The 18,716-nt window shown below is 41.9% G+C and overlaps 1 long non-coding RNA gene across 2 annotated transcripts; it reads left to right on the top strand.

The window, feature by feature from the left end:
- The first annotated feature begins 6,300 nt into the window (after positions 1-6,300).
- On the top strand, positions 6,301-18,057 carry LOC114150367 (uncharacterized). Of its 2 annotated transcripts, none has more exons than XR_003596726.1 (2): positions 6,301-12,529; positions 15,040-18,057. It is a non-coding gene; the product is annotated as an uncharacterized LOC114150367 (long non-coding RNA). The 2 variants fall into 2 exon arrangements; XR_003596727.1 differs by lacking the exon at positions 6,301-12,529 and adding an exon at positions 12,556-14,954.
- The last annotated feature ends 659 nt before the right edge of the window (positions 18,058-18,716 follow it).

The raw sequence follows: 18,716 nt of genomic DNA, 5'->3' as shown, positions 1-18,716 counted from the left end.
GGAAACGCGTTCTGACCCAGTGCCACGGCCGCCGCTGTGCACCCGTGTGGATAGCGGCGTGCGGCGCGCGCTCACCTGCGTCGCAGCTAGAATTCCTGCATATCGATGCTGGGCTTTAGATGAGAATCTCTGTAATCTGAGCTGTTTTTATCATGCTGCTGCAAAAACACGACCCTAATCCTGCACCACAGTAAAACCGTTCCTTACATTCTATATTTGTCCCGCTGCAGACCTCGAGGTTCCCCTATCAAGACCCGAGACGAGAACTTGTAGAAAATGGAGCCGCTGCTTCTTATTTATTTTTCTCCTTGTGCCGCCGGGCTTTGCTGAGGGCACGGCGGTGTCAGCTGACATTTCATCTTCTTGTCAGCGTGTGCCTCTCTGCTTTGTTCATCCCAGCCGTTGGAAAGTAACTGGAGTTCGGCAGCATTTCTGATATAAAAAAAAAAGAATGCACTTTGAAGGTCAAACCACTCAGCTTCCCTCTCCAAATCAATGCATATGTGTGTGTGGGTGTGTCTCTGCAGGCGTGTGTGAATGTGAGTGTGTGACCCTGAAAGGATCCCCGGTATCAAAATTGAGTCCTCAAACTTAGAGCTGCTCTGCATTTGAAAGGCTGCTTGCTCGTTCCGGTCAGTTCCAGATCTTCTTCTCTGAGACGGCCTCCTCCCACTCCCTCTCCATCTCGCCGCACGCTCCTTCTCCCCACCTCTGCCTCCCTCTTTGCTTTCCTCTCTCAGATGTGCGCTTCAAAGTGCGTCACAGATCCGGCTGTTTATTCACAGCCTTCCTCCAGGCCGCTCTCCTCCTGAGCATCACTTTTATTTGCCACAGCCGCTCTGACGGCCTCTCAGCTCCTCCACAGACGCTCTGACGCTGTAGTGCGCGCGTACGCGTGAGGCGATACCTAAGGAGGGGTGTCTTTAGGCCTGGTCTCAGCGTGCAACAATTTCCTAACAACTGATATGTTTAAAAGAAAAAGAAAGTCAAAGTGAAGATTAATTGCAATCATGTAGAGACATGAACGTTAAAGTTTATTATTTGTCTCCAAAAGCACAACCAGGTCGTGCTTAGTTGCCAAGTCTTTCCATGCAAGCAGCTTCTTTCAAACTAGACGGGAGAATTTATGTTCTTGCATTTGAAGTGCAAGAATGTAAACGATGTCTTCGTTTAGGTCAATTATGTTTGCGATGTTCATGCTTTCACACTCTGACAGAAGCAAACAGCAGACACCGGGGTGGCGATTTGGGGCCAGAGTCAGCCCAACCCATAAGCGAACTATGCGTCCGCTTCAGAGGCGGGCAGAGTGGGCCAAAGGTGGTGCTCGAGTAAGAGCAGCACTACTTCAACGTGTTTTTACTCGAGAGAAAGTAGAAAAAAGAATCCATACGAGAACATGCTCAACTAAGCGAAATCAAAATGATTTGGCAAAAAGGCTACTCGAGTAAATAGCTGATCATATTTTCAATCATTTAATATTAAAATATGACATCATCAGATGGACCAAAATAGAAAGTTTTGTGGAAATTTTGCTATTTTGAATTCCTAAAAGGAAAGGAATTTATACAAATAACTAAATCAGGCAAAAAGAGAAAAAAAAAATCCAAATGAATTAATTTCAATATAAAACTTACACAACTTTATTAAAAACCACAGCTGTGTGTGGTGAGCTTTTGATTAAAACGTGTTTGTTCTTCATTCAGTGAACCTACTCGACGTGGGGTCGAGAATCCAGAGGTTTTACTCAAGTAAGTGTAGCGATGCTCCGTTACAAAATTAGTCAAGTAAAACTGCTGGTGTTGATCTCTGGCTGTCAAATCGTCGATCAGAGTGAAACTAAAACAGAGTGAGCCCTGCGGGCTTTGGCGACTCAGTCGTGGGTATTTAATATTCTGCTTTGTGTTTTTTTTTTGTATTTTTGTTTTTTGCTGAGAGGCTGAAGACGTTCAGCGGAGCAGTCGCCTGACCTGAGAGGTTCATAAATGCTACCTAACATGGAAGTGTATTGCTATTGTCCAAATGTTTTCGGAAAAACAAAGATGGTATAAATGATGCGTTTTATGGCACAATCTTGCAAAACTTTTTATAGCCATATTGTCGTATAAAAATCTCCAGTCTTTTAACTTCTTTGACAGGATTTCTGCACAAATCTTCCATTCAACTCACTTCTGAAAAAAACCGCATGATGGTGACACCATGCTACACTCGTGGTGATTGTGAGGATTTGGGTTTTCTGTTTGTTTATTTGGGGCCTGTTGTCTCGTCTGCCCCTTGATCGTTCCCAGCTGTCCCTTGTTTCCCCTAATGACCTAACCTGTGTATTTATACCCACCCTGTCTCTTGTTCCCTGTCGGGTCCTTGTGTTGTTGTGTCACATGTCGTCTCTCTGTCCTCGTTGGCTAATTTCTGTTCCAGTTGCTCCCAGTGTTTGAGTTCCTTGCCTTACTGCTCACCTGTGCTGCATGGACTTCCTGTATTCTTTGTTGACACCATTAAAACTACCATTTTCACCATGACCTGGTTCCACCGCCTCCGTCCTCTCCACTCTACAACCCACAAATCATGACGGTGATGTTGGCTAGAATGTTCAGTTCCCATGTTATCTGATAAAAGCACTGTCGTCTTGTTCTTTAGCAGCAACAATAAGAGTTTAGCAAGCAGATGAGATCTGAAAAACTGACATGAGACACAAATGAAACCAGGGAATTAATGGGTGAGACTCAGACAGAATATGCTGCGCTCATTTTGTTTATCACACAAAATGAGCGCGGCGCTCTGAGACGAGACGTTCACCTGCTAATTTGCCTAATAAGAATAACGTACGCCGTACTCACAGTGTTTAGCTGTTTTTTATGTTTTAAATTCTAGCTCAAGCAAATTTCTTGTTTCCTTTCCTCCTCGAAACTTTAAAATGATGCAAGAAAATCTAAGAATTTGTTTTGTTCTTTTTGTTCTTTTTAGCACCATGGGTAAAATCTGGGAGGTGTGAAAGTCTCATGTTTTTGAGTTCTGAGCTGAGGATTGCACACACACACACACACACAGAGCACTGGGCTGCACAAGGAAGCGAGTTGTGGCAGAATAAAAACTGCACACATAATAAAATGCCTCTGCACATCGGCAGCCGCACTCATCCCAGCTCAACCGGCCTCTTTTGCATAATGCTCATTCTGGTCAGGGGAGCACTGAGGGAACAGCTCAATGGATTCATTACACATGCACCGCTATAGATCTCCGCTGAGTGGCTTCATCCTCGACATGTCAAACCTAAATGCCACTGTTAACCTTATGGTTGCTCTTACAAATTAAATTGACCATATGTCAGCTTTCATCGACCGAGCGATTGTGTAATTCTGTTGCGCAACGAGCTGCACACCTTGCCCGCCTCCCCGTTTCCGCCGATGCAAAGGCGACCCATTGAAAGATTAATCATTGGAATCCCTTTTTAAAGTTTTGCTTGGTGCCGATGCTGAGGCGGCACATTGTAAAGTTTCTCCTCTTCGGTACAAAGTCAAATATTAATGACTCTTTCTGCTCTCTTTTCCTCCCCTGTTGGTGTCTTGTGACCAGGAAAGGATGTCTGAATATAGCATCGGCGATCTCGCGGGCACGGCGTTGCGTAACGCGGTCCAGAGTGTCACGGCTTTAATGATTTATTCGTTTGTAAGCAAACGTTACGCAACATGCAGAAAGCCTCTGGCGATGGTGGGGGAGACTTTAAGGGGGAATTGTTTAGACTTTCAAGCTGGAGTTTTGATGTGTTGGGAACCCGAGTTTGAGCCGAGCGGAAGATCTGAATTGTTACGCATATTTCTTCGGCAAAAGGAAATAAAAAAAAAAAAAACTATGCAGGGATGTTGCTACTGAGAAATACTTGGTTGGTTCACTTAAATAAGAAAAAGTCCCAATTCGACAGTTCAGTAGGCAGGACAATTACAAAAGAATCAGCGAAGAAGAAAGTATCCATGTCCCTTGGAACTTTTTAATATATACATATATATATATTAAAATTTTAAACAAGTTCAACAAAAAAAAGAAAGTACTGGAGATTGTATGTGATTGTTAAACACACAGAAGTGCAAAATTGTGAAGCGAATGGAACAAGGGAAGACTTTTTATTAAGAAAGTGTGCCAAACATTTGTATTCAACCCTTTACATTGATACTGTATCCCAAAGTTCACCCCATTTTTCAGACCTATTCCTGTTTCTTTAGGTCTCATGTAAATGTTGGCCTGACAGACAAAAGTGTGGAGCTGAATACAGTGGAGAAACTGATGCTTCAGAAAGGCTCTCAAACCAATCTGCAGCAGCAGCACAAACAGATGTTTTTTTCTTGCTGCACAAACATTTGATGCCAATTTTGTCTGATTTGAAGATTGTGGGGGCAGGGGGGAACTTCACTCAGGTCACACACATAGTATCAACACAAGTCTTTAAGAGAAAAACTAGCAGATTATAATTTATTACTGAAAAGGTTTTTTCTTTTTCATGACTCCATTACATCGAGATTAAAAAAACAACAAAAAATCTTACTAGTAAGCCTTTCTAAAACAGAAAGGAACCGGTCAGGAACCAGAAGTATGAATTGTTCATCCAGCGTTCACACACTGCTGAGACAGAGACTTGACTGGTGGCGTAATATATGGACGTCTGCACGGCGTGTGCCAAAAGTTACTGCTGCAATTTCATATGAAGAATGGCTGATGGTATGCTTTTGAAAAAGATTTATTTTATGAGCCACAGCTTCTTTTTTTTTCTTAAATTTTTATATACAGACAGAGGGCAATAAAAAAAAAATAGCCTGTCATCATTCAAGATTGTACTGGAGAGCATCATCCTGACTCAAAGTTCCACCGGCTCCCATTCAGCATCAAGCTGCAGTAATAATGTATTCAAAAAGTAATTAGATTTGTGGACATTAACTTATTCTTTGTCATTTTTAACGCACAAACTTATGCTGGCAAATCAAGCTTGAAATTAGCTGCTGTGCAAAAAGACTGAAATAAAGAAAAACGACAATCATGGCAAAGTCTGAAAGGAGGCGTATTTTTGGAGGGATTATTTCTTGGAAGAACTTTTTTCTTTTTTTTGCAATTCTGGGAAACTGACAATAAGTAGAAAGTCGTCCAAAGATCAAATACGGGTGAGAGCAAAATAGGAATAAAAAAAAAAAAAAGAGCTGAACTTTTACAGCATTTATCCTCGCTGTGACAGATTTTCTCTCTGCGGGGGATTCTCAAAGTGGACACTTTCAATTTGAGTTGGGAAGTAAATTTTAAAAATCTGTATTTTGTACTTCATGATTTCAAACTCCACAGGGATAGTAAAGGCAAAACCGCTTGGCAGTGGATTCTGTTGCATCTTTCAAGGTAAACAGAAGGGCTCCAAGTCTTCCCCTCAGAGTTTCTGTATGAAACATTTGTCTTGTCAACACTGTGTCTCAACGCTGGTCCAATGGCTGCTGGAAACAGGCACCAGCCCCTCTGTGAGCTCGCCAGTAGAAAGTCTGTAGAGGTGGCAGCAAGCTGTCAGATTCAGTTTTAATGTATTTTATTTTATCCTGTTGCTCACTAAAGTGGTGAAGTTGCTGATGTGAATCCCAAATAATTTGTTTCTTGTCAGTAGAATTGTTTAAGATGGAGCCAGTGCACAGTAAACAATGATCTTACGTTTTATTCAAAGACGACCAGTTCCAATTCATATCCATTATCCAGTTCATGTTTACAGTGCAGATCATGAAGTTTCATATTATCTTTAAGCCGCTTTAATAATCAAAATGTATTATGTTGATAACATAGAGGAAAATCTTACAAAGGCAACATGCAATCCCATGTTATTCCCACTTTTAATCCAACTAACATGGATTAAAGAGGGAGTATTATGTAAAATCTATTTTTTTAAAAATCTTTACATGATGTTATAATGTTATTCCCTTGTGGAAAACATGGCTGGAGTGTTGCTTTGATTCTTTCATGCATGTTTGAAAAATCCTTCAATCTCCGATGGCAACCATTCAGCTGTGCAAAACGCCTGGTTGGACCTAGCTCCGCCTTCGAGGACGAAGCTCCTCCTCTGAGCTCCTTCAGACTAGCCAGCAGCAATTAGTTAGAACTGAGCATCTGCTGAGCTCATTATACGACTGACGTCTCATAGCAACAAATGTTGTTAAAGGGTTAATAGAGGAGCCATGTTGGGATGACTTTGTGAAGGCGGGGTTTCAGAAAAAGCAGGAGTTTCTTAAAGAGACAGATGCCCAATTTCAAGGCATTGAATTACAAAGTAAAATTCCTTTTAAGTCATATTTAATATATACACCATTGTTATAACAACTACAGGTAACTCAGTTACTTGATTGATTGTGCTATATAAAGGCACCTTTTGGGAGGAAAACACATAATACTCCCCCTTTAAGGCAAGTGCATGTCCGGCTTTGTTAGCCGTTCCATCTTCTCCTAACCAGTCGTTTGGGATCTGATGAGTCCAGCTGCTGATGCAGACATTTTTTTAATCATTGTCTGGGTCTTTTTTTCTTTCCTGTCCTGTTTTATGATGTGCCAAATGTTCTCAGCGGATTAGCCAGGCCCCTTCAGCACCTAAGCTCTCACTGCTCGTCCATATTAGCGTGATTCATACACGAGACTCTTTCACATTGTTAAAGCGAGAAAGCCTGTTCCCTGAAACTGACGCAACCTCCATGGACAACGCATTGTGCCCAGTGTGTGATTCTCAGCATTGTTGTTGAGCTAATTATGGAATTTAGCATTGCTTTGTGTTGCTAAAAGCAGTTTTCACAGAGTGTAGAAGGCGCATTGTGTCTTTGTCATAACGGCAAAAGTATGTTTTGTTTTTTTTCCACAAGGATTTAAATTTCTTAGTAATCTGACCCGAAGGCAGTTTTTGACAGTATATTTAAAATGAGAAGAAGAGTGTGTGAGGTTGCTGCGGCTCCATAATTACGCAGTGTGGCCCGTATATCAAAGAGGCTCTCTTTACACTCCAACCATGTTACAGATCTGTTGTCACTCAAGCAGATGAGATAAGAGACAGATGTTTCCTTTAAGGCTGCTCTTAGCTTTTGCTTCTCTCTCCCAGGCTTCGCTAAATACAAAGAGACTGAGCTGATGTAAACCCACTGTTTAAACTCCTGCTAGCAGCCTAATTCAATTGGAAATGTCCTAATTGGTTACAATCTGTTGATGTTTATAGCAGATCCCACAAGCACGTTAACATAATCTGGAGGGGGTCAGGATGAGGAATGTCTGGTTTGAATATTAGTTTTACGTTGTACTTTTAACAAGTTATTCGAACCCTTATTTTCCAGGATGGACCAATTTATACGACTGCACCTCGTTTTTAAAGCTGCTTTCATTTAGATTTCTGTTTATTTCTTAAATACTTTAAACACAGGGGCACAAGTGTTCCAGGATGCTTGCCCTAATAAGGGCAAAAGCTATATTCACGGCAGGTCAGTAATCATAATCATTTACTCTCTGTCTGTGTTAAAAAGAATAATAATAATAAATGTTTGACTGCATTCACTGGACTGACCAGTACGTAGAACTGGACAGTCCAAGAAAGAGAGGGGGGGGGGGGGGGGAATGTGGATTTAACAACTTTAGTTTTCCAAGATGATCAATTACAGCAGGTTAATTTTATCCAGATGTGTCAGAGTGAAAAAATAAAGTTGTATCACAAAGGAAATCTGATCACAGTGTTACTGGATGCGATGTTATGTGAATGTTTGTGGCGGTACTATGACTCTCCATGTGTTAGAAACCTTTCGCAATAAATTCAAACTTAGAAAAAAGAGAGAAAAAAAATCATCCTTAAAAGCCACAAATTGATATGAAAATGTTGCAGATGATGATTGAATGCAAACTTCTGACTGAAGTTACATGTTATATTATTTTTCTTTCTTTCTTTTTTTTTAAATAATCAAATACCTAAAACTATTCATTCCTTGATCACAGACACACGAGCAAGTGAAGTTGGGAGCGATACTTAAGAGTTTTGTTTTGAAACGAAAATATCTCACCAGTCATATCTGTGCAAGTGGGAACAAACGCTAATTTATTTTTTTTAAAGATTTCAACAAAAAAGAATTGATAAGATTTACAAGAAAACACAGATTCCACATGTTGGAGAAGAGCACATATCTTCTTCTGGTAAACAGTCATGTTGCTAACCCTCCAGTGTTTGTATTAGCATAAACACACGTGACAGAGCAGCGATATTACCGTAATAACGAGCAGCACCAGCTAGCTGCTAATGCACATCACATGCTGCGACATGCCTGCAGCACTGGAGACTCCCTGGGCTCCTCTTCTTCTTCTTTTTTTCCCCTTTCATCTCCGCTGTGGCCACGCTCCAGATGATATAACAGCTCAGTCGAAATCCAAGCATCCCAAAAACAAACCTTAAATATTAATACAGCGAACGCCACTTACGTAAGCCGCCACCGCGAGGCAGGCAGGCAAGGCACGTGGAGTTCATGAGAAAAGCCATTTTGATGGAGTGAAAGTTGTTTTGAACTCTCCTCTGGCTTTTTGGAAAATGCCAGCCTCATAATTACCCGTCGAGCATCCTTTGATTTGTGCGTTGCGCGCGCGCGCTCTGATGTGGATTTGAGTTTGACGCCGCGTGAGCTCCTTTCATCTCCATTTTGGTTTTCAAAAGAGCAACACGAGGTCGCTGTTTACTAGCGGGGTGAGGCGGAGCACGCATCGCAGGAAGCATTTCGTCTCGGACGGAGGAGATACTTAAAAATCCGCAGATGTCTTAAATATTTACACAAGGTGCGCAGCCCTTTTTTTTTTTTTTACCTCCAGTTTCCTCTCTTTGGATCTGTGGAGCTGATGGTTTACAGCTTTTCTCTGGGGGCGATCCACCAGGGACACATTCTGAACAGCTTTATTCATCCATCAGGGGAACCTAAATATTATTTTAAAGGGAAGGGCTAAAACGTGATGTCTGATATATATTTTTTAATGGGACAACTGTTAAGCAGACTAAACCACTAATTTTGCTGCAACATGTACATTTTTGTTGTTTTGTGCATTTCTCCGTCTGATGTTATCTCAGTTCATCAGGTTTGTATCGACTCATTTTTCAGCAGTTGAAAAGTTAATTTCTACAGACATCTAACTCACTTTGGAACATAGTTTGTGGTATTCAGAGAAATCCCTAAAAAAAACTCCACCACTGGTAGATTATTTGTTCAGTTCTTTGCAACGTATTCAAGCAACATGACGACTTTTTTTTTTTTTTTTTTTCCCAATTTTTGTCACATTTCCAAAACAAACTCCAATGTAGGTTTTTTTTTTGGAGATATTATATGGTAGGCCAACTTAAACAGTACATAACTGGGTATTACCAAAATGATTCCTGGTTGTAGAAACGTTTTATAAAACAAAAATCTCAAAAGTGTGGCGTGCTTTTGTTTCCAGAATCCCTGAGTGGATTCTGTGGAACCACACTTTGCAGCAGTTGCAGGTGAAAGTTTTGGGATTTGTCTGTTGTTTTTTTCTCCAATCTCACCACGGATTGAAGCTTAAATATTATTTTATAGCCTAAAATAATATTTAAACGCGACCTGTCTTCAGTGTTCCCTGGTTTCCATGATATTTGTTTCCTAATATTCCTCCAACAAACCTCTGAGGTCTTCACACAGCAGCTGCATTTACGCAAAGGTTACATTTTTTACACATTTTGTACTCTATTTACTTTTTATGTGGCTTCTGTTGGGAGTTGGGTGTGTGGCGTTTTATTTAGTGATATTGGAGGCAGAAATCACACGACGCTTTTCAGGCTTTGTGTAAATGAATGTAAATGAAAAAACTTCTACTTAATGTGTTGGTCTACCACAGAGCTCCATGTTACTAAGTTTTTATGTACCGTAGATTATCCTTTTTGTCAGGTCGCTATGACGTTCTTTTGAATATTTTCAGCAACATGATTTAAACAAATATTTTAGCTAATCCGTTGTGTCTTTTCTGCCAACAACAAAAGGAAGTCGCCCTGCATTATATTGCGCAACATAAGCATGTCAGCGTTTTTCATTTAGGTAAGCTTTGCATGCATCTTTTCAATCTATCCAGCTATGTATTATAATAATAATAAAAAAAAACATGATCACGTGTCCAAAGCGGTGGCATGTCAGCTCTAGAACTGAAGAAAGCTTAATAAAATATAAACAAATTGGATTTATTTTGATGGAAACAGTAATTTCCTCACTGAAGTGATTTATCGCAAATGCCTCGAAACGTAGCTGGGGCTGTTTGGTGAGGTTTAACCAAAAAAGATAGAAAGAAAGTAGCTCTGTATGCATGAAAGCTCTTTAATATTGCTGCAATGTGAATGTGCCGTTAATTAAGTCAGCGGTTATCCCTGAATTGTTCGTTTCTTTTCCATTTCGTTCACCTGGACGTCAGGAACGCCTTCCTGCCCTGAACGTAGCGACGCCGTTGAAGTCGCTTCTAGTCAGTCAGTGATTATTTTATCGTCGCCTCTCCACCCACTTTCTCCCTCATCAGTCAGGGAGGAGGGAAATCAGGAGGCCGCAGATAACAAGTACCATGTCAGCTGTAGTAATGGATACACCGCCATCTGCACCTCGGGGATTATTCGATTTGCCCTGACATGGTGAATTACATCGTGACAGCCTGTCCCTTTTATTTGCTAATTAAATTCAGAGTCGTTTACCACTCTGAGCGTTTGACAGAAAGGCACAGAGAGAGAGAGGCTGGCTCACCTGACCCGAAACTCGTCTCTGGACACGACCGGGGCCGGTACCTTCAGAACGGATCTCGACATGGAAGAAAGATCTGCATGTAGGCCAGAAGCCGATGCCGACTGCAAATGTGGCGTCGAGGACTATTGAACACCGGATCCAGGCAGAACCGTGAGAATCCGCGTGTTGATGACAATATGTTCAAAAATGTGGAATTGAAGAATTTTTGTACGCTTTTCATTTTTCAACAGACAAATAACTGTGCGTTGTTTTGTTTTTTCTTTTTAGTTTTCTTACGTTCGTGTTCCTTTCCTGTCTTATTATGCTCTCCTTAGTTTCTCTTGTGTCAGTAGTCTGCCTCCTGGCTGTTTCCATGGCATTCTTGCTCACCACTCACCAGCGATGCCATATTATCCTCATGTGTTTCATCTGATCTGTCACTCAAACTCCTGACTTTCCACCTTTCAGCATCGGACTCCCTATTTTCACGTGTTTTTTCACATTGTCTTTGTTCCTTTCTGCATCCCATTTTTCTGTTCCTGATTTTAGTCCCTCTGTTTTTTTGGTGGGGTGGGGGTTGCAGCTTGTGCAGTGCAAAGCGGGAAACGCTACCTGTTACGACATCAGAGAAAGTCGCGTTACACACCAAAAGTCTCGGTATTCTGAGGGGAATCCAGATTTTTTTCAAGCAAGCCCAACTCCACGCGTCCTTCGTCAACTCAGTCAACTTTTCCTTAACAGTTATGTCCATTAAGATTACAATGCATCGAGGCAAGCAACTTTTGCTGAAATGCAGCCAACGTTCAAATAAATCAGCACAGTCAGATTCAACATTAAGGACTGGTTGGAAATTTTGATTTCCAAACTGCACCTTGCAAATCTAACAAACTATTAAGGGCTTTTTACATTTTCTAGCCATTAAAGAAAGTATACTCTATCCTGCTGATTTATTCAGTTCAGTTAACTAGGATTCTAGTGGTTACTGTGTACTGGAAGCTAATCATGTCAAGGAAATAAAGAGTAAAACTGTATATGGGTCGTAATGCCTGACAGATTACGGCCAAGTTTCATCAATCCATCAACAAAAGGAGTGTTTCAGTTTTTAGGTAAGAGGTGTCCTAACCTACTTCGACCAGAGCGTTTATAAATCACATTCCCCTTATTTCTAGACATGTCACTCAAATCAACACATTTCCTGCTATAACCGATTTATAGAATGTCATTTACTTCTACTTTATTATTGTTATTATAAGTTAAAGTGAATACAGTTCTAAAATTCCTTCTACAAAGTTTGACTTTGGTTTTTTTTTTCTCTCAAGCACAGAAACAACTTTGACTTGACTTTTTTTATTCTGCATAAAAGATAAAGACTAAAGGTTGCAGATAAAGACATTAGACCCTCCTGTGCTCTTAGCGGTAACAGCAACGGGTTGACATATTTGTTTCCGCCAAGCTGAAGAGTTTCAACCTGCTGACCCAGGTATTCTGACCCAGGCTTTCTTCCTAAAAGCCGCCTTTTTCTCCTCATTCACCAAATATTGGTGTCCCAGTTTGTTTCTTATACCCAAAGCCGCCCCTCCTCCGAGCTTTCCAGTAGACTAATATTTGTCTTTCCGCCTCCTCCTACTCTGCGAACATCTGGTCTCGAGGTTTTTTTTTTTGGAAGCAACACAAACCTCCTTGGCTAGCCTCTGTCTTTTGATGACTGCGTACATGACCGTCAGTAGTTTACCGTGACCGTAAACAGTCTCCTCTCTGACCACCAACACAACGCGAGCCCCAGCCGACCGTGAATGTTGGTATGTAAAAATATTTGTCAGTCGGAGATGTGATGCGCTGCAACTCATCCTGCTGTTTGGTCGCGTCTCCTGGACATGCCTTGGATGGCGATTCTCGTCACTTGCAACGTGCAGAAGACTTTAACGGGCAGTTTATGTGTAAATCAGCTTGGCTAACTTTGAAAGGTTATATTTACTGTTCCTGACTAAAAGCCCCGGAGTTTGTGGGATGGTCTGCAGGGGGTTGATGTGTCTCTGGCTCTTGGGGATAATTGGATGGATTTGAGCGTGAGGAGGAAATGAAAAACATGCCAGCGGCTTCACTTTGCAGCCTGTTTTTGTTCGTGCTTTGCTTCTGCATTCAAAGGTAGCTTTCTGGGAAATGGAAAGGAGGAACATGAAGGAGCCTTAGATGGCTAAAAATCTCCTAAAAGTGTGTGAGTACTTGTGAGCCAATGCACACCTGTGTGTAAAGTGTGTCCCCATATGCTGCAAAGTCAAAAACCATGAAAAAAAAAATAAAATTGGCCCTATTTCCTCAAAGCGATGGAAGTCATTACGGCGCTGGCTGCCCGCTCTGATTGAAGTCTCTTAGTCACAATGGGCCTGACTGACTTGCTCCGATGCCGGGTCGGAGAGAGCCGGCGAAGTAATCAGGTGGGATTGAGAAGGAAAAGAAGCGTTCAATCAAGGCCCCTGTCCGGCCACGCTCTGCAGGTCGGGAGACAGTGGATTTCATGAGCTGCAACCTTTTCTAAATGCTGGCGTCAATCAAAGAGCCGCTAACCCGGCAGAGATGCGTTCAAGCACACAGACGTCATGCAGACCTCGAGTGGGATATCTGAAATTATCGACGCAATGAAGCCGTTTCACTTTTGGCATACCTGCTGTACATTTCAACAGCATGTGAACTCGATGCATCTGATGATCCGTATTTGAGCCGCTCCCAGAGATGGTTGGAATGTGCTGAAAAATGTTGTGGTTTGATCATTACAACTTACTACGGAGCACACTGACGGGCCACTAATGCATACCACTTGCATTTGTGCTAAAAATCTGATTTCATGCTAAGCAGTGCAGACACTCTGTCTGCGCCAACGAAGATTCACTCAACCAGGCGTGTTGAATGTGTGAAGCTTCTCCAACAGTGGGGCAGCCCAATAGTTTTTCCTGTTAATTTAGCTGGAATCTGTTTGAATGTGTGTGGAGTTTTGGATTTTCAGCAATATTGAACACGTTACACATCCACTTCACACAACAGAATAGAAATATTATTGTGCCACAATGGGTACATTTCTGTGTAACAGCAGCAATGGGACAGGCAATAACAACAAACAGATTCACACAAGGATAGAATATAAAACATATATAATATACATATAATGTAATAACAATGTTCCTGTGTTATATGTGATCCAAATCATGTACATTACAAAACTTGACGTTGAACAAAAATCACTTTATAACTTTATTTGTAGCTCCACTTGAAATATTTTTAGAGAAGCTAACAAATGTGCCAACATAATAAAGTGTTGGAAAAGCTCAAAAATAACTTTAGGTTATAAAGTAATGCGTCCGGTTCCTAAATGTTTGTCCTTTACTTCCTTTTCTCCTAACATTTTAGAGTCTAGAGCTGCAAAACTACAAATAAAATGTTTTTAAAAATATGTCTGTAGGCTTTATGCTTAAAAGAGTGACTTTTGGAAATCTTTGCAATGTTAAAATTAAAATTAAGCTGACTTAATTTCTGTCATTTCAAAAAAATAAAATGTTTTATCAATAAAGTACAAGTGCAACGTGGAGTAAATTATGTAAATTGTTTACAAGTCTTCTTCCATGTTAATCGGGAATTTAATTTTCCAGACTACAGCCTCAAATCCAAAGTTCTAAGTCAAGTTGGGAGATATTATTTTACAGATCATACCAAGACAAATAATCTTAAACCATCACAGACATTGACTGAAAACTCGCTGCTGATCTCGTTTACTTCCTGAATTTATTTCTTCTGTCCAGTTCAGTTAAATTTGGAAAACAATTTGTTGTCGGAGGAGTCCATATTTATTAAAAAAAACTAAATGAAATATTGAACGGGGGGCCAAAGCAGAGCAAAAGAGAGGGATGCTGTGGGAACATTGCTCTCTGTCTCTGTAGGTGGCAGCGTCGCACAGTTTTCCGGCTGCAGCCGTGAGTGTGACCACACAGATCAATCCCTCTGATGGAAAAATTCATTGGGTACATAAACGTAGCAAAATCCCCTTTTACTACATTTGTCTCGCCTAGACATAAACGTCAAATGCTGACACACACACACAAAAAAAAAAAAAAACACTTAGACTGATGCGATTTCAGGCTTCTCAGACAGTTCAGAGCTTTGGTCTAAATGTACCAGGAGCGGAAGGAAAACGGCCGATGAAGGCAGTCAAGAGCTCCAGGAAAGAAAAAACAAGTCAGTTCTTTGAGTGAGAATAAACTTTCCTTCTGCATTCATTTGCATTTATGTTTCCAGTAAATAAATCTGTCTTGTATTGCAGAGACAGAGGTCTGCCTGTGAAGAAGTGGAGAGCAGCACTCCAAGCTGAAAGAGAGAGAGAGAGAGGAAGGGGGACGAAACACAGAATAAAGCAAGAGATTAGAGGAAAAAATGGCGACGGAGAGAGTCAAATTGGCAGAAGTGGTGTGCGATGGAGAGGAGGAACGCTGACGGGAAAGGGCTTCGACGATCCATTGCAGCGTGGCGAAAGGGAGAGGGGTCGACTCTCCGTTGAAAGACGGAGACGGATGTTACCCGGCGGTTCGTCACGTCCCCCTGTGGGGTCCGGAGGGGCCCCGGCGGTGTCTCCCGCCTGCTGTCAGGCCTCTCGCTCCGTCGCCCTCTGCTCTTTTTCAACATCTGGAGCCTGTTTAGTATCACAAACACTGGAGCCCCAGCCATGACAAGTCTGCTGAGAATGACTGTTTTGGAACCTTTTTAGAGAGTGATAGGATTTAAGTTGAACACTATTCATTCCCCTCCCCCTCCTCCATTACCCCTATTCATTACATTCATTGTAGTAATCATTCCTAATCTAGTAGCTCTAAATCACCAGGCCTCCTTGTGCTAACCTCAAACTGCTAAATCATGTTTGAGTAAAAACTTTGGTATTTTTACTGGAAGAAAATTTGTTGTTTTTAATGGACGAGCCTTCCAGGAAGGCATGCATCACCGTGGGGCGCCTCCGCGATCTCAATTAACAACGGCCGCTGTAGTGCTTGCAGATGCTGCGCCGCTCGGATTTTAACTGCCTCGGCGCCGTTTCTTTGCTTGTCAACACGAGTGAGTCACGTTTTACGCTGAGGATTTTTATTTTTTATTTTTTTTCATTTTTTACATGAGCTGCAAACCGCCACCAATTTGTAGGTGCGCATGTGTTTGCGCTCAGCCCGCCCCCTGCGGCCGGAGGATTGGAGACGGGCAAGCGGCTCTCTGCGAAAGCGTTTAACGCTTGGATTTCCACGCCGCTCGCTCGGAAGATGGGCACGCCATTAATTCTGAGTGGTCAGCGACATGACCTCCGACCCCCCAGCCTTCCCCTGGCCCCTCCCTCCCCTTTCAGATGACCGCTCGTGGGAACCGATCCTTCGATTCGCCGCGTTGGTTCAGGGTCGCAAAGTTCTCCTCAGGTCAAAGTAAAGATGCTACATAAATAAGGTTTTGGAGGTGGGGGAGGCCGTTGACGGACGGCATTTGTAGCTTTTAGAGTTGTACATATATGTACACAAGTGGAACGTGCTGCTATGTTAAGCTTCCAGTTGTGATACTTTGTTTTTATTGAAAGATCTTTGGGCACAAAGCCAACAAAGTATCTTTGGGGCACATTTTCCACATGCAGCTGCGCTACAGTGCGCTTATGTGTGTGTTGTCTGCGTGTGGGGGTGTGTGTAGGTGTGTGTGTACAGTCAGAAGGGGGTCGACGTGGGAGAGAGGTGGAGGGAGTTCCTGGGCACCGGGCCTGTGACAGTAAAACATTTCAGAGGCCGTCCGTCAACGGCCTAATGGTTTCAGCAGACGGGGTCTGGATTTTGGCTTTTCCCCACCGCCGACACCAATGGCCATAAAACACTGCTTGTTTGGAATGCAAAACATGGATCCAAAGGATGTGAGCAGGAACGCCGCGGCTTACAAAATAAAAGACCTCGAAGCTTTTTTAAAAATTTTTTTTAAAGAAAGACGTCAGAGAATGACGGGTTGTTGCAACTTACCACAGTGTGAAGGCTGCGCAGACAGAGGAAGGAAGGTGTTTACAGGACCTTTAACACCCAGAGCCAAAAGGAAGGGAGAGTTTAAATAATCTGGAAAACAACAACAAAAAAGTCACTATCTCTTCATTTAATCTGAAAAAGTAAGATTAAAACAAGTTTTTTTAATTTGTCAGGAGCTGCAGAAGGTGATGGTTCGATGCTTTTAAAGTGAGTTTTTGAAGGTTATAAGCAGTTAATGCCATATGTGCAGCAGATAACGCTGCCAGCATCTTCACTTACTGCAGGGGTGTCAAACTCCAGTCCTCAAGGGCCGCAGTCCTGCAACTTTTAGATGTGCCTCTGTTGCACCACCTGAATAGAATAATTAGGTCATTAAGACTCTGGAGAACTGATCTACACAAGGAGGAGGTAATTAAGCCATTTCATTCCAGTGTTTTGTACCTGTGGCCCATCTAAAGTCTGTAGGACCCCGGTCCTTGAGGACTGGACTTTGACACCTGTAACTTACTGTAAATCCAGATTAGTCGTGCTCCGAATGAGCCTAAAATAACATCACAGTGGTCTCAGCAAATGCTGTTTTATAAACATGTAAAGCGCAACAAAATTTTATTAGATTTTTAATTTATTAAGGAGAAAATACGGTTACATGTCAGAAATGCATTTAAGAATATTGAGAAAAATGGAAAACAGTCATGATTGCCTTGTATTAATCACATAGTGAGCGGCTGCTGGAGGACTCAACTGCAGACGTGATGGTGGTGGAGAAAAAAAGCAACAGCCCTAACCCAATAGAAAAAACCAAAGTAGAGCAATGAGAACTAAGTAAGGAGGAGAGAAGAGTGAAAAATAAATTGGGTGAGTTTACTCAGGGGGAGTTCTGAACAGCAGAAGAACAGCAAATGAAGGAAGGAGACTAATAAACACAAAAAAGAGCTGAACTGAATACAAAATATCTAGAAATCAAAAGGGGAAAAAGTCAAAATCAGCAAAAGATCCTAAACCAAAACGCTTGGAGAACAGAAACACGACAATTAATCAAGGAACTGACATGTAAGGAGCGAACCTGTACGGCAAGACCACAACAACAATAATGAACAACTCTTGAGAAATCAGAAAACAAACGCAAGAAGAAAAATCAAAACACAAACACCACATAAGAATCTCACACGCGAATCTGGAACCATCGCTTTAGAGGAAATAACAACAACTGGGTCAGTAGGAAGACATACAATGTTTAGGGAATAAAGAAAGTACACATTGGGAAGGAGGAAAAAAAAAAACAATCAAAAGTAGGACACAAACTGTGATGTCTGAAAATCCCTCAAGGCTTCTGAAACAAACCATGTCCAAACCCCCAGCATGTTTCCTACACTGCCTGGTGCTGCCCCACCTCGTTCATTAAGGGTGGAGGTTGTGTTACAGTGATGAGCCCCCGCATGGAGCCGCCAGACAGCAGACTGCTTATGTAAGAAGTGCTACCAGCAAGTTACCTATCTAATAATAATAATCAAATGAATCACTAGTTCTTCTAGCTGAGTTTATGACTTGATGAAAGAGCCTCACTGCCTAACGACGGGTTCTGTTAATGAATGGCTTTATTCTCACTGCAGCGCAGTTAATAGGAGACTTATTTTTATGTCTCTGTGCCACTGAGGTCATTGTCATTTGTTGCTTGTTCACATCAACTCTCATAAGCCACTCTCCTAGGCGCCTTTGCCATGGAAACAAAGACGCGAGGGTGATTGGACGCGTGAGCAGACGCATCCAAAATGAACTCGATGCTTTTCGGGGCCGTTGGCGGAGAACTGAACCGAGTTATGTTTGGTGTCCGGCGGATCTTTAACTTTCTAATGATTGTTTTGTTTTATTTTGCTGGATGTCTAACACTGAGCCTCTTAAGCCTCTGTTTTATTTGTTACAGAACAATAACCTAAATCACCGCCTGTTAGCGCTGCCTTTGAGAAGAAGT

Source organism: Xiphophorus couchianus, chromosome 9 (assembly GCF_001444195.1).
Source record: "Xiphophorus couchianus chromosome 9, X_couchianus-1.0, whole genome shotgun sequence".
NCBI classification, from domain to species: Eukaryota; Metazoa; Chordata; class Actinopteri; order Cyprinodontiformes; family Poeciliidae; genus Xiphophorus; species Xiphophorus couchianus.
The sequence above is the reverse complement of the archived record's forward strand: the minus strand, read 5'-3'. Positions and strand labels throughout refer to the sequence as shown.